Here is a 15,602-nt window from a genome sequence, read left to right as displayed (position 1 = left end):
GAGTCTGACTCACAAATAATCTTCCTCCATCCTAAAGAACAACCCTGCTAAATAACAATCTTAATAGCTAGGGCCTCTATAAGATTGTTGGAGTGTTGCCCTATGTAAATAGAGAAGAAAAAAACTGCACAACCATCATCACCTCTACCTATACCTCCAATACCTGCATGTCTAGGATTCCCACAGGAAGAGCCATCAGTATTAATTTTTAAGATTCCCACAGGAGGGGGAATCCACCTTCCATCTCTACTTATCCGCTGCTTTGCATGACGAGATCTATTTCTAGCAGCACAATCCATTTTAATGTTTTCCAATTGCAGATTCCTTACAATAGCATAATCACTCCGATCAACATTTACAGACAAACTGCATTTAGCCAAGATTGTCTCCTGAAGCCTATTAACAATCTTCTGCCACAGCTGAGAACTTCTTATATGTGAATCACAAAAGACCCTTTGATTCCTTTCCAACCATAAATTCTAGATAATAAGAGCTGGCCCAATAGCACAAGCCACTTGAAGAAAAGAGGTCTTTGCTGGGGGTCTGCCCAAGCTATCCCAAAATTCAATTAAGGAGGAAGCATGAAAATAAGCATGTTACCAAGCCTCCCACCACTTGTGCCAAATATCCCTAGAGAAAGGGCATAGATAAAACAAGTGGGAGTAGTCTTACTCATTATGCATACAAAGATAACAAATAGATGGTCCCTGTAAGCCTCTCTTACGAAGATTCTCCCATGTGAGACATTTCCTCTGAGCAACCAGCCATATGAAGAAATTACATTTCAACCAAGAAAAGTTATTCCAAACCTTCTTCCACCAGGGAACACCCATCAGGCCCTGCAATTGCCTATCAAGCTGAGCATAACCTTCAGCAACAAAAAACTTTCCTTTTGGATTAGGACCCCAAGTCATAATATCTCTCTCCTTGAGGGAACTACATAACCTACCCTCCAAGATATTAAATAACACCACACAAGGGCCATTCAAGAGGATCCTTCCAACAAGTCACCTCAACCTGTCCAATGTGCCTAACTGTTTTAAAATTCTCCACCTTAACCCATCCAGCATCACTGAAAATGTTGGAAAGAGGCTGAAGCTGAGGATAACTAGACAAAATAGGAGGGTGACCATCCCAAGAGTCCTGCCAAAAAAGAGCTTCAAAGCCTCTATTACAAATCCAGAAAAGACCATCTTTAATAAGTTGGGCACCTTTTTTAAGAGTATCCCAGATACAAGAGCCCCTGCCCACTAAATTGAGATGAGACACCTCATGATCATTAGCACCAGGGAGATACTTGTGGGTTAAAATCTTGGCCCAGTCCTAATCTTGACTATTGCACCACCTCCAATACAGCTTAGCCGCCAAGGCCTTGCTAACCAAAGCAATAGATCTTAGGCCAAGACCCCCTACATGTCTCGGTCTATAAACAGAGTCCCATTTAACTAAACTCCACTTAGAAGAAAGGAAACTACTAGACCAAAGAAATTGATGAGAAAGAGCATCAAACTGTCTCACAAAGCTAGAGGGGGGAGCCTGCACAAAACACCTATAAATGGGAAGTGCTTGCACCATAGTCTTCAGAAGAATCACTTTTCTAGTAGAGGATAACCACCTGTAGGTCAAATGATTAACCTTACAATGAAATTTATCCAAAATTCCTTGCCAAAAATCTTCACGCCGACCCCCCAAATCTAAAGGAATTCCAAGGTACAACAAAGGAAGAGACCCCATCTGAAATCTGAGGATCCTGGCAATCCTATTCTGAATAAGCCGATGGGTATTAAAGAATATGGATGATTTATCTTCATTAATTTTTTGACCTGAGGCTTTACAATAGATATCCAAAGCTCTCCTGAAATTCACTGCCTCATTGATTCTGGCCCTGCCCATCGAACCTGTGTCATCCACAAACTAAAGATGGGAGTGGGGAGGTAAAGCATTATTCCAACTCCAGCCCTGAATAAGACCATGTCTCACCTGGGAAGTGAGAAATCTACCAAGACCTTCAGCCATGAGAATAAATAAATAGGGAGATAGAGGGTCCCCTTGCCGAAGCCCCCGAGAAGCGCTAAACAATTGTGAGGGTTCCCCATTAATAAGAACTGAGAAAGAGGTAGAAGTCACACAACTAAGAACCCAATTCACCCACTCTTCTCAAAACCAAAAGCCAAAAGGATCTTCTGTAAGAAATCCCAACTCACCCTATCATAAGCTTTGGCCATGTCAAGTTTAATAAACATAGCCTTCTCCTTAGAGGAAGCCATCAAATGAATAGCCTCCATTGCTATCACAACTCCATCTAGGACCTGTCTTTCGTTAATGAAACCACCTTGCTCTTGAGAAACCAAAGTGCAGAGGAGAGGTTTGAGTCGTTCAGCAATCAATTTAGTGATTATCTTGAAGACAACATTACATAGAGAAATAGGCCTTTACTGATCCAAGCTATTAGCCCCCTCCTTCTTAGGAATGAGAGCCAAGAAGGTAGAATTCATAGATTTGAGCATTTGTTTATTCCTATGAGATTCTTGAACCACATCTAGAAAATCATACTTTATAATCTCCCAAAATTCTTGAAAAAACTCAATAGGAAACCTGTCAGGGCCAGGAACCTTGCCTTTTTTAATTTGAAACACAACCCCCTCAAGTTCAGACAACAAAATGGGGCGCAATAAAGCATCATTCATTTCAATAGAGACAAGAGGGGGAATACAGTTTAGGATGGCCCTCTCTTCCACCATAGCTTCAGGATCCTCTTTGGTAAATAAATTTGAAAAAAAACTGACAGCTTTCGTAGCAATTTCTTGTTTAGATGAAAGATGAACCCCTTCTGAAGAAATGAGAGAGCTAATAGAGTTACCATACCTACGAGCCTTAACAGAATTATGAAAAAAATAGTGTTTCTATCACCTTCTTAGAGCTAATCCACACGAGACTTTTGTTTCCAGAAAATCTCCTCATGTAGCTCCCACTCTTCTAAGTCCTTAAGAGCAAGGGACTTAGCCATACTGAGCTCCACAGTCATCCCTTGATCCCTAATTTGATTCATAGCTTCATCCAAATTGGATTGAGCTGCCATCTTGTGTCTACGCAGGTTCCCAAAACATTGTTTATTCCACTTCTTCAGCCTATATTTTACATGTTATAATCTCTTCCCAAAGGAGTACATAGCCCGCCCATGGGTAGGCACCCCTTCATACCACCAATCAACCATAAGATCCCTCAATGACTAATCATGAAGACACATCAATTGAAATTTGAAAGAGGGATTTTTGGAGGTTTTAAAAGATGTAATATAAAGCTTAATAGGCCAATGATCAGAGCCCCTCCAATCAAGAATTTTTGAACTGGTGGACCACCTATCATCCACCCAAAAGTAGGAAACCAAAAATCTATCAAGCCTTTTAGAGATAGCCTCAACACCACTTTTCCTATTATTCCATGTAAAGATACCATTAATTGGCTTCACATCAATGAGATTCAAGAGACCAATATTATCTCTGAGTAAATTTGAGGAAGGATCAAGCCTGAATAACCCACCTTGCTTTTCCTCCAAACTAGTAATGACATTAAAATGTCCAGCCAAAATCTAGGGTAGAAAAGGATCTTGAGCCTGAACAAAATTGATGTGAGCCCAAAGATGAGACTTACCCACAAGATCTGTAGGAGCATAAATATTAGAGAAGAGGCATCTTTCTCCTATCTCAAAGCTAGAAGCGACCATAGAAATGGAAGACCTGCTAGAAAACCACCAAAAGGGGAAATTTTCCTCGGGTTCTAGAAGCAAGCAACCCCCCCCAAACTACCATGAGAGATCACTCCTTGCCAAAGGCCCTGGGCCAGACACGGCAAGCACAACTGGCCAAACCATCCACTAAAAGTTTGGTTTCCTGAATAAAAACAACATCAGGAGACTCAGAGTCAATTAATCTATGAACAACCTTTTTTCTAGGGATGTTGTTCAACCCCCTTACATTCCATGAGAGCACAATCATTTATGTGGTTGAGAGAAGTGAGAATCAATGGGCTTTATAGACCCCAACTCAACCAAAGTATCACCAATAAGCTTAACCTTTTCCTGATCCATTTTTTGTCCACTCCTTAAAGGTTTGTCTAAAGAACCCTTTTTGAGGATCTTCTGATGCAAGCCTAAAGCAAGTGGGGCTTTGTTACTCTTCACTGAACTTGAAGCCACAGTAGTGGAAGGGGGAGTAGATGCCATGACCACTGCACCTTTAGGAACCTATGACTCACTAAGATCTTTGATGTCTTGAACATGGGATGGCAAATCCGTAACCATTTGAATATCCTATTGATTCTCCAAAGATAGGACCAGACCCTATTTGTTGGAATCCTCATCCAGCACTTCATGTTGAAATTGGACACCCAAGGACATTTCAACTGGAACTCCTTCCTCTTGGACCAATTCCTCTAGAACCTCAAACCTATTTAGGGTGACATCATTTTGCCTATCCAACTAGGTTCTCTTCTTTCCCTTGTCCTTATTTCAAAGTTTCACACGATTGAAGCCATCTTTATCAGCAGGACCATTAGGCATATGGGATTTCCCCCTATCTTCCCCCAGAAAAGAGTGAGGAGGATTGGAAACAGTTGGTTTAGAAGATTTATTTCTAGGGCATCTCCGCTGTAAATGACCATATTCATGACAAATTTTGCATCTAAATGGTATGGTCTCATAGTCCAACATTTGGATCCAAGAAGATGTCCCCAAAAAGATTTCCATAGAGTCTCACAAAGAATTATTTAAATCAACTTCTACACATATGCGAGCGCAGGAAATTACCTTTCGATCTTGAGTTTGTGAAGTCGAACCCACAGGTTTACCAAGAAGCAATGAGATTGAGTGAAGAATATCTTCTCTCCAGAACTCCAGCGGAAGCCTTGGCAATCGAATCCACACGGGCACACGAGAGGGAAGCTCCTCGGCAAAATTAAAGCCAATATGCCAAGGTTTGATAAAGAGTCCCACCTGGTTGAAAAAATAAGGGCCACCTTCAAAAGCATTGTTCCTGTCTGCCAGGTTGGAAAAAATAACTAGAAAATAGTTATTGGCTGCCATAATTAGCTCCATGTCTCCTTCAGGATTCCAAACATGGCGTGCCCAAGACTCTAAAATAGGTATAGAGAGGCGAAGACCGATGAATTTCCATATGAGAGCATGGTTGCACCAATATTCAACATCCTCTGGAATTTTCTCAAATTGAATAACCAGAGCTGGGCGATCTTGGGATCTCTCCAAACAACCATTCACCTTTTTCATGTGAAAAGGCTCTTTCGAAGAAGAAGTGCCTGCCCCTGATTGGGAATGACCAATGTGTTCCTTTCCACATGCATGCATCAGATGAGACAAATCTACCATAGCCAGATCTCCAAAGACCATATGAGAAGAGGATACTCCTCTATTCTCCATGGATCCAGAGAAAAAACCAAAAGAAGAAAAATAAAAGGGGCAGAAAACCCAACCCCAAAACCCCACAAACCCCAACGACAACACAGAGTAGAAGAAACAGAAGAGGGTTGCAAAAAAACCCTGCGGCAGCCCAAAAAACTCAACCACAGGCAAACAAAAGTCGACCCCCAACAAGCAAGAACTCCCCCCTGGAACGAAGCAAACAGAGTGCAAATTATAGGCTAGGGCACTTCAGCCCTAGCACGACATCCACGCACACGCAGAGCCATCTTGCATCACTAATCAAGGATCAAAAGAATTGATTAATATGGGGAGACATTAATTAATTTAGAATTAATTAATCAAAGAGGGATATGAAATGAACTATATAAATAAATCATGTAGATTTATTTACTAGTAGATGAATAGAGAAATTAATTAAATTGCTTGTGAATTCATTTAATTGGGAAGGGGAATTAATCAAATAACAACATATTTAATTGACTATCTTCAAACCATTTTTAGGTGTATACATTTTGCCCCTCTTTGAATCGATGTGTGACGATGCGTTGGTTCAAAGAAAACTCGATTGATGATGTTGCTAATATTGAATTTGATATGATGCAGATTTGATCCTGATTTGATGCGGATTTGGTTTCGGTACGATACTGATTTGATTTGGAGATGATAAATCTCGATATGATGCAGTTTCGATCTTGGAGATGATAAATCTCAATATAATGCTCTAGACGTTGATTGATAGATATTGATGCGAGAATGCTCCCTCCAGAGATGAATTGGCTAATTTTCGAATGTTTTTTAATTTTTCACGATTTTTTTTATTTTTTTGAAATTTTTGAAATTTTTGAAATTTTTTGATTTTTAATGATTTTCCAATTTTTTGAGATTTTCAGAGTCAATCTGATTCATTTCCTGATAAGAAATTTGAACATTGCCCTGCAAGACTGATTAGTTGATTAGATGATTAAAAATCAATAGAATAAAAATCCCACTTAAATGCCCCATTATGAGTTTAAAAAGGTGAATTCATTTTACCAATCTTCATTTGTGCATTGTAGTTGTTTGAAAAAAATTGCTCTGGAGGAAGGAAATGGCGATCCCTTACCACCAGCATAGGTTCGAGCAAGTTCGGCAATATGAACGTCCTCCGGCATATGGTCCATCGATACGTACTTCGAGAAAACCCAACTTTGTTAATTTTTAGTTGATTTTTGAAAACTTTAGTTGTTTGAATAAAAAATCATTTTTTAGCGCTTTCGTCAAATGGGTTGGGAAAAAAATTATATTTTTGAGATGGGTTTTTCAATTTATGAAATGGGTTTTTTTCGAATTTTCAAATCACATCTCAAAAAATTTTATTTATGCATGCATTTTTTTATTTTTTAAAATACATCAAATTTATTTTTTTTAAATGTCACATTTTTTTTTATTCGTTTATTTTTTTTATTTTTGGGGGGAGGGGCGGTGGTGGCCTCCACCGCGGGCATCATTAGTGCCGTGAGCGACACCGCAGGCGCCGTCAGCGCCACCGCAGGGTGGGGGGATGTTTTTTTATTTTTTATTTTTTCAAATTTTTCCATTTTATTTTTTTTCGATTTTTCAATTTTTTTTTTTTTTTTTTTCGATTTTTTTGATTTTTTGATTTTTTCGATTTTTTTGATTTTCTAATTTTTCAATTTTATTTATTTATTTTTAATTTTTCGATTTTTCAATTTTTTTGATTTTCTCAATTTGGGTGATTTTGACTTAATTGTTTGATTTTTTCAATTTGGGTGATTTTGAGAGAATGATTTGATTTGTTGATTTTGGGTTTTGATTAAGAGGTTGATTTTGCTGTCAATTTGATTTGATTTTGATAAAGTAAGATTTGATTAGCTATCTAATTGATAAAATTAGATGCTCCTGATTGATAAATTTGATGATCAATTCTGATTATCTCGATGCATGTGCAAGATGAGATAAGATTGATAATGACCTCATGATAGATGAGTGTCATTGATAGGGGCCTAATGAGATTTGATAAAAATCTCAATTGAGCAAGATAAATTGATTTGATAGATAGATAAATCAAGAAACTGATATGATGCGATGATTGGATTATAGGAGCACTTTACTGGTCTTCAGTCTCGATAGCGCTTCCTGAAGATATGGATGTTGATACCCTGCCTTAGCCAAGTGGAGCGAGACCACATTGGCAGGTGTTGGTTATCTTCCCTTCTTGACATGCCCCGGCCTTTGATAAACCAGGGATTATTGACAGCCTTAGCAAAGCGCTGGCATAGTGAGCATAACACATTTCATTTGCCGATGGGAGAGATGACGGTGACACCTGAGGATGTATACTAGATTTTGTGCATCCCTATGATGGGCGATCTAGTATATTACGATCTCAACGAGCGGGGTGGGACAGATGCACTTTATCGAGTGTTTGAGGATGATGAGATAGGTGGATATGATATTGCGTGGCAGCAGATGCTAGAGCTAGGATATGCCACATTACCGACTGTGCTTGCCGGATTTATTGGAGGTTTCCTTTGTTCTGATCACAGGTCAAAGGGATTATCTGTTGGATGGGGTCGTCTGTTTGAGCAAATGGTGATAGAGGGGACCTGATTTGCATGGGGGTCATGTATGTTGGCGCACTTGTATCATGACATGCACCGAATTGTGTACTAGGGATTAGTTGTGTTATCAGCAGGGGTGATCATGCTTCAGATATAGGCCTGGGAGAATTTACCTATCACACGATCATTGGCTGACAGAGAGAGACCTATAGGTAGGCCTTATGTTGATGGGTATCTAGGTATCATTATCTAGCGAAAGCTAGGCAAATTGGAGTACTAGCGACAGACCTTGGATGATCTAGATATTGTGATATGGAGGCCATATAGGGATTGCAAGATTTGGCCTGAGGATGTAGTAGAGATACCATATGTATTCATGACGTGATATTTGATTAGATTGACACCCTATGTCATCGAGCGATTCCTTTGTACGAGGGTGTTGAGACAATATGGCAGGATATAGTGGATACCACAGAGTACAACTCATTATGCTCATTGGAGATTGGATGTGGCTACTTGGGGGCCTTCTATTTCATATGATCAGGCCTATGCAGAGTATTGATCATTGGGGCCTCTAGATTGGGATTATCTTTCAGGTGTGATGGATAGCGGGATGACACATGAGTACACTGTGCATTGTACTGTACACAGGTTACTGAGGCTGACACGTTCGGATGAGCCAAAGCCAGTCTTAGATGAGGATGATGAGAGGCTACGATGCAGATCTCCTAGACGATGGAGGGATGGTGTGGGGGAGGAGGTGGAGGTAGAGATGATAGCGGAGATGGAGATGGATATGGAGGAGATGCAGAAGATCTTGATGATGGAGGAGATGATGATGGGGGAGATGGTCGAGCAATGGCCATGGCAGCGGCAGGCACACCAGGAACTAGTAGTTCTAGATCTACCAAAGATGTATATATAGATTGGATGGCCCGGGTGGTCAAACATGGGAGATCACGTCCAGGGGCATCAGGGTCTAGACCAGGAGGTTCCCTCGGTTGAGCAGGTACCTATGATAGTATCACAGGCTGAGCAACCATAGGCAGAGGCACCTCGACAGATCCTTATTAGGATGTCATCTCATCAGCAGCAAACTCAGATTATAGACTTATAGGCTCAGGTTCAGCACCTAGAGAGTCGACTAGCAGAGAGGGACTCTCAAATGGCCTAGCTAGAGACTCAGATGGCTTCTCTCCTAGTCGAGAGAGACATGGCTAGGGATAGGTGTCGGCAAGTCAAGGCACAAGTACAGTTGTCAAGAGAGTCTATTTCAGGGAAGACTGCCCTAAAGATGATACACTAGGGGATCTAAGAGGCTGAGTATTATAGGACCTTATACTTTACTGTTGTTCCTCCTGATCAAAGGGCTCCAAGATTTTCACAGTTGCGCAGGAGATCGGGACAGAGCTAGACTAAGAGTCGAGGAGTGACAGGGCTACTTTAGAGAGCTCCCCCAGGTGGGGACTCAGGTACAGGGGTACTAGCTGGTGTTACTCTACCTACCACATCAGGACAAAGTTCTGCTCTGCGTCCTAGTGGTCACACTGATATGGGACATTGATCCATTTATGTACACACCTTTTTGTGATGAGATATTGATGATTCCTACAATGTATATTTGTGATGTATCTCATATATTTTGTGATATCATTGTACCTTGGACATTGATCTTGTTTTGATGATATGATATGCAGTCCATCATATTCACTCTACATGACCTATGAGATGATAGATGCATTCTATTTGATATATGATTATGCTATGCAATTACTTTCATGATGTATGCTTGATGTATGCTTTAATTTCTATATGCTTATGAATTCTAGATGATGGATATATAGTGATGCAGTATTTACATGATGTATGCAAATGCAAATATGTATGGTGATGGTTATAATTGCTATTTGATGTATGTGCAATGCAATGCTTTCTATTTTTATGATTTTCTCATGCATGTTAATATGAGATGGATGCAATGCAATGCAATGGTGCTATTTTATATGACTTGAGATTAGATGAATGCCATGCAATGATCTAACTAAATGAATGAATGATTTGATGTTTTATATGAATGATGCCTTAGTATGCAATGGTTACATGAGATGAACTAACTTATCATGCAGGATGAATGAATTGATTATTTTTGTTATTGTCCAATGTACTCAATCACGCAATAAGAGAGATAACACCATGTTAGTCTTTGACCTTGGAAAAGATGAGCATTGTGATCCCATGCAGAATGAAATGCAAATCTATCTTAAAAAAACAAATGTAAAAATGAAATGCAATGCGGTGATAGGACCGGTCATGGAGTCATTGCTTTGTTTCATCATTGAGCCTTTAAAATGTGGGAAGTGAGTGCAAACATCAATGGTATAATTGAACCATGATGACCTGAGCACTACTTTCCTAAGTTTTGATATTGCAAATTAGCACAAGCATCGAGGTATAATTGAACCAAGATGATCTGAGTGTTGCTTGCGTAAAACAGGCAGTATTAACCATTTCTATATGCAAGTCTGAAATGTCTTCCATGATACTCAGATGATCATGTCCTGAGACAACTTTGCACATATGAATGATTAATTTATAGATAGTAGACAAGAAAAATATCATGTTCCTTCCTTGTTCCTTTGGTCAAAGACATCCTGGAGTTACTCAGAAATCATGATAGCAAAAATCAAAATAAAATAGTTGAACCATTATTGCCAAAGTGTTAAAATCATGAGTCAAGATATATCATCCATTGATGTGTCTTTTGTCATGTTTAGATTGATATGTGATAGTTACTGGTTGACAATGTGATCTTATGTTCAATGTTGGATGTGTCTCAGTCTTCCACTTGACCAGTATTGTCTAACTGTTGTTCTACCTATTTGATTAAGCTCAAAATGATCGCAACTTTTTGCCCTAGCCAGGTTTAGGATTTTTCTCCCAGCCTAGAAACAAACCTTATTATGATATAGTTAATGATCCAAACCATGATGAGAAATCACCCGGGATGCCTGCATATGTACAAAGCATTTATGATGGATATGAACAAGCACTAATGGAAATGAATGCAAGCAGAAGGATGCATGAACCAATAGATGGAAGAGCTAGCTGATAGATAGCACCTGTATGCTAGGTTTTCACCATCTATTTTTATTGCAGTTTTCTCATATTTGATTTTTTCTTTTTCTTTTTTATTTTTCATTATTTTTCACTATTTTGGGATTTTTCAACTTTTTCACTATTTTTGGATTTTTCAGCTTTTTCACTGTTTTGGGATTTTCTATTTTTTCATTGTTTTTGGATTTTTTTCTTTTCACTATTTTTGGATTTTTTCAAACATAAAACTTCTTCAAATGTATGCTATTGATGGGTTCCTTGAGTTGATCCCCATCTTGTGTTGATAGTTGATATGCTCCTGATCCAAATATTGTTGTGACCACAAATGGACCTAACCAGTTTGGTTCAAACTTTCCTTTCTTTCCTTGATCTGACTGGTTTCATGGATTTTCCTTTAGTACTAGTTCCCCAACTTGAAAGAATCATGGTTTGACCTTGTGATTATAACTTTGGCACATTCTTTGTTGATATAGCTTTAAATGATCAAAGGCATTTTGTCTTTGTTCATGAATCAATTCTAACTCTTGTAGTCTAGATACTCATTGTTCTTCATCTAGGATCAGACCTTTTAATGATACATGTAGAGAAGGTATCTCTACTTCGATTTGCAATATTACTTCTGATCCGTATATAAGACAGAAAGATGTGGCACTTGTTGGTGTGCGGATACTAGTACGGTAGGCCCATAGAGCAAGGCTCAGTTGAATATGCCAATCTCTTCCAGCATCATTCACTATCTTTTTGAGGATTTTCAGAATAGTTTTGTTAGATTCTTCTGCCTGCCCATTCTCCTATGGATAATAGGGTGTGGAGAATCTGTGTTGGATCTTAAACTTCTCACATAGCTCTTGTACATCCTGATTTTTGAATGGTCGCCCATTATCAGTGATAATGGTCATTGCTATTCCATAGTGACATATGATGTAGCTCAAGATAAATGCAACAATTTATTTTTCTGTGATATTTGTGGGAGGTACTGCCTTGATCCATTTTGTGAAATATTCTGTAGCTACAAGGATGAATTTGTGACCATTAGATGAGGAAGGATTTATTTTTCCTATTGGATCTAGACCCCATTGACAAAAAGGCCAAGATGTTGTGAAAGCATGAAGTTCTTGTGCTAGTGCATGAATCAAATTCCCATGGATCTGACATTGTTTGCATGTTCTTGCTATTTGAAAACAATCTCGTTCCATAGTCGGCCAATAATAGCCCAAGCGTATGAGTTTTTTTGAAAGGGTAAGCCCACATGAATGAGTGCCACAAATGTCATTATGTACTTCATTTAAGGCATTCTCAAATTCTTCTTGTTTGAGACATCTTAAGAGAGCACCGTCTAGACCTCGTTTAAATAGGGTATCCGTGACAAGAGTAAAATGGGAGGATTGGCAAATAAAGTTTCTCTTTTGGTACTTTGATAAATCAGGAGGTAGGGTGTTATCTTTCAGGTATGTATAAGTTTGGCCATAGCGGGATGAATCATGCCTAACAAGGTGATAGATAGTTTGGGAATCAGGATAATTATGAGTAAGGTAAAACAACTCTTCCACCAGAAATTCATAATGCTCTTTATTTTCCCATGTTTGAAGTAAAGAAGCAAGTGTTATCATGACATATGTTGCTTTGTTGTCATTCCTTGGAATTTTCTCAAAAGTTATTTCTATAGAATACTTCTTGAAATCATCTACCATCTTTTTGTAAGGCATTAATTTGTCATCCTTTGTTTGGTAATCATCATTAATTTGATTGATGATGAGTTGAGAGTCTCCAAAGACTTGAAGTTGTGTAATGTTCCATTCTACAGCCATTTTGATAGCTGTAATCAAAGATTCATATTTTGTTGTGCTGTTGGTGCATGAGAAGCTTATTTTGCATGCTTTTAGAATTGTATGACCTTGTGGTGTGATGAATAGAATGCCTGCTCCTGATCCATGCTGTGTATATGAACCATCAAAGTGTAATTGCCATGTTTTTGTGGTGACTGTTAGGATATCATCATTGAGAAATTCAATTTGCAAAGGACGATCATCTTGAAGCGGTGCCTCAGCTAGTTGGTCTGCAATGACTTGTCCCTTGATAGATTTTTATTCTACATACTCAATATCAAACTCACTTAGAATTATGATCCATTTTGCTAGTCATCTTGTCAATGTTGCCTTGCTGAGCAAATACTTCAATGGATCAATTTTAGCTATCAACTTGATGGAGTGAGATAGTAAATAGTGTCTTAATTTTTGAGAAGCAAATACTACCGTCAAGCATGCTTTTTCTGTTGGGGAATAGTTGAGCTCGTATCCTCCTAGTGTTCTACTGATGTAGTAGATGGCCCACTCTTTTCCTTCATTATCCTATTGTACGAGCAGAACTCCTAATGATACTTTAGTGGTCGATACATAAAGCAATAATGGCTTTTCTGGAATTGGTGACATTAGAACGGGTGGTTGCATGAGATATGCCTTGATCTTGTTGAATGCGTCTTCACATTGATAGTCCCATTTGAAATGAACATTTTTATGCAATAGATGAGTAAATGGTTGATATTTATCTGCTAGTTTAGCCACAAATCTTCTGATTGACTAGAGTCTTCCTTGGAGTGATTTGAGTTGACTTATATTCTTGGGAGATGCCATTTCCATGAATGCTTTGACCTTAGTTGGATCTACTTCGATAACTCTAACTGAAACAATGTAACCCAATAGCTTGCCTTAAGTGACACCAAAAGCACATTTCTTAGGATTTAGCTGTCGCTTGTACTATTCTAACCGATCAAATATCTTTTCCAGTATCTCGTTATGTTCTTCTCTATTGTATGATTTGGCCAAGATGTCATCCACATAGTCTTCCATGAATGTATGCATCATGTCATGGAATATCATTGACATAGCTCTCTAATATGTGGCACAGACATGTGAAAGCTATCTTTTCTTGATCTTTAGGTGCTATTTTAATCTGATTGTATCCAGAGAAACCATCCATTAGAGAAAACATGGAGTGTCCAATTGTTAAATCTACAATGATGTCAATGTTAGGCAAGGGAAAGTCATCCTTTGGACATGAATTATTAAGATCTCTAAAGTCTGTGCACACTCTGATACTTTTGTCTAGCTTTGAAATAGGAACGATGTTTGATACCCATTGAGGATATGTTATAGGTCTTATGAATCCTACATCCAGTAATTTTTTTAGTTCTGCTTTGACCAGGAGAGCAATATGTGGATGCATCTTTCTTAATTTATGTTTGACTCATTTGGCTCCTAGATTGACATTTAAGTGATGCATAATAAGCTCTGGATACAATCCTGGCATGTCTGCATATGACCAGACAAAATTGATTTATCATCGTTTAAAGAATTCCATATATTGTTTCCTTTATTCTTCTGACAGAGAAGTTGTTGGATGTAGGATCTTTGGTTGCTTTGTTGTCCCAATGTTAACTACCTCTATTGGTTCAATCAAAATTGATGACCTTTCTTGATAGTACTCAGGTAAAGTGTCAAATATCCCATCTTTTGGTGCCTCAAGGAGGTTTTCACCATTAGATGTGTCCTTTCTTTTTACTTTTTCCCGATCTAATGTTTCCAAGAAATATTTTCAGCATTATACTTGATATTGTTTTCTTTATTTTCCTTTTTGCGACTAGGAGATTTGGCACCCACTTGACTAAAAGATACGTTGTTGAAATTCCTGGTGGAAGTTGTTGCGGGTACAATTACATTAAGATATATGGATATGGCATGGTCATTCAGAAAGGTATCAATGGTAGTATGTCCTTCATTTTCCCAATCTATAAGTTTGGGGTGGATTAGAGGTAAGGGGTCATTAGGTTGAGATATTTCGATAGTATTTAGGGTCATGATTGAGTTATCAAATTTTTTGATATGTATGTTAATATATAGAATAGTACCCTCATTAGAATGACCTCGCATAAGAAGTTCTTGTTCGTCCTGAATTAAGTCCAAGTCAGCCGAATTTGATTCTAATTCAAGTGAACTAGTTCCTAACATTTTCCCTGCATACATGTGAACTACATCGACTCCTACATCTTCTTCAAAGCAATTTTCTTCAGTTGATTCTTTAGAATGATAGGAATCCCATTCCCATTCATCAAAATCTGTTTCACTTGCAGCTTGCAATCTACAAATTTGTTCATGTAGCTTTTGATGCGTTTCTTCTGTTTGTCTTGCTATATCTTTTCTTCTTTCATATTCAACTTCTTCTGAACTGAGATTGAGTTCTGTCAATTTTACTATCATCTCTCCTTGATTAGTACTAGGTTCATGCTTGTTTTGATTGAGAGTTAATGTTGCTTGGGAGGTATCATTGTTTTGTTTCTCTTTTTGATTTGAGGATTACTTCCTTTTCCATTTCATATTTGTTTGTGCTTGTTGCTTTGCAGATGCTTCTTCCCTTTCAATTGCAAGTTGTTCTTGTCTATTTTCATATTCCTCTTGGTGTTGATTAGAAAATTTATCTTCTGGTAGAGTAACTTGTCC

The sequence above is a fragment of the Cryptomeria japonica genome, chromosome 1 (assembly GCF_030272615.1).
Source record: "Cryptomeria japonica chromosome 1, Sugi_1.0, whole genome shotgun sequence".
Taxonomy (NCBI): Eukaryota; Viridiplantae; Streptophyta; class Pinopsida; order Cupressales; family Cupressaceae; genus Cryptomeria; species Cryptomeria japonica.
The sequence above is the reverse complement of the archived record's forward strand: the minus strand, read 5'-3'. Positions refer to the sequence as shown.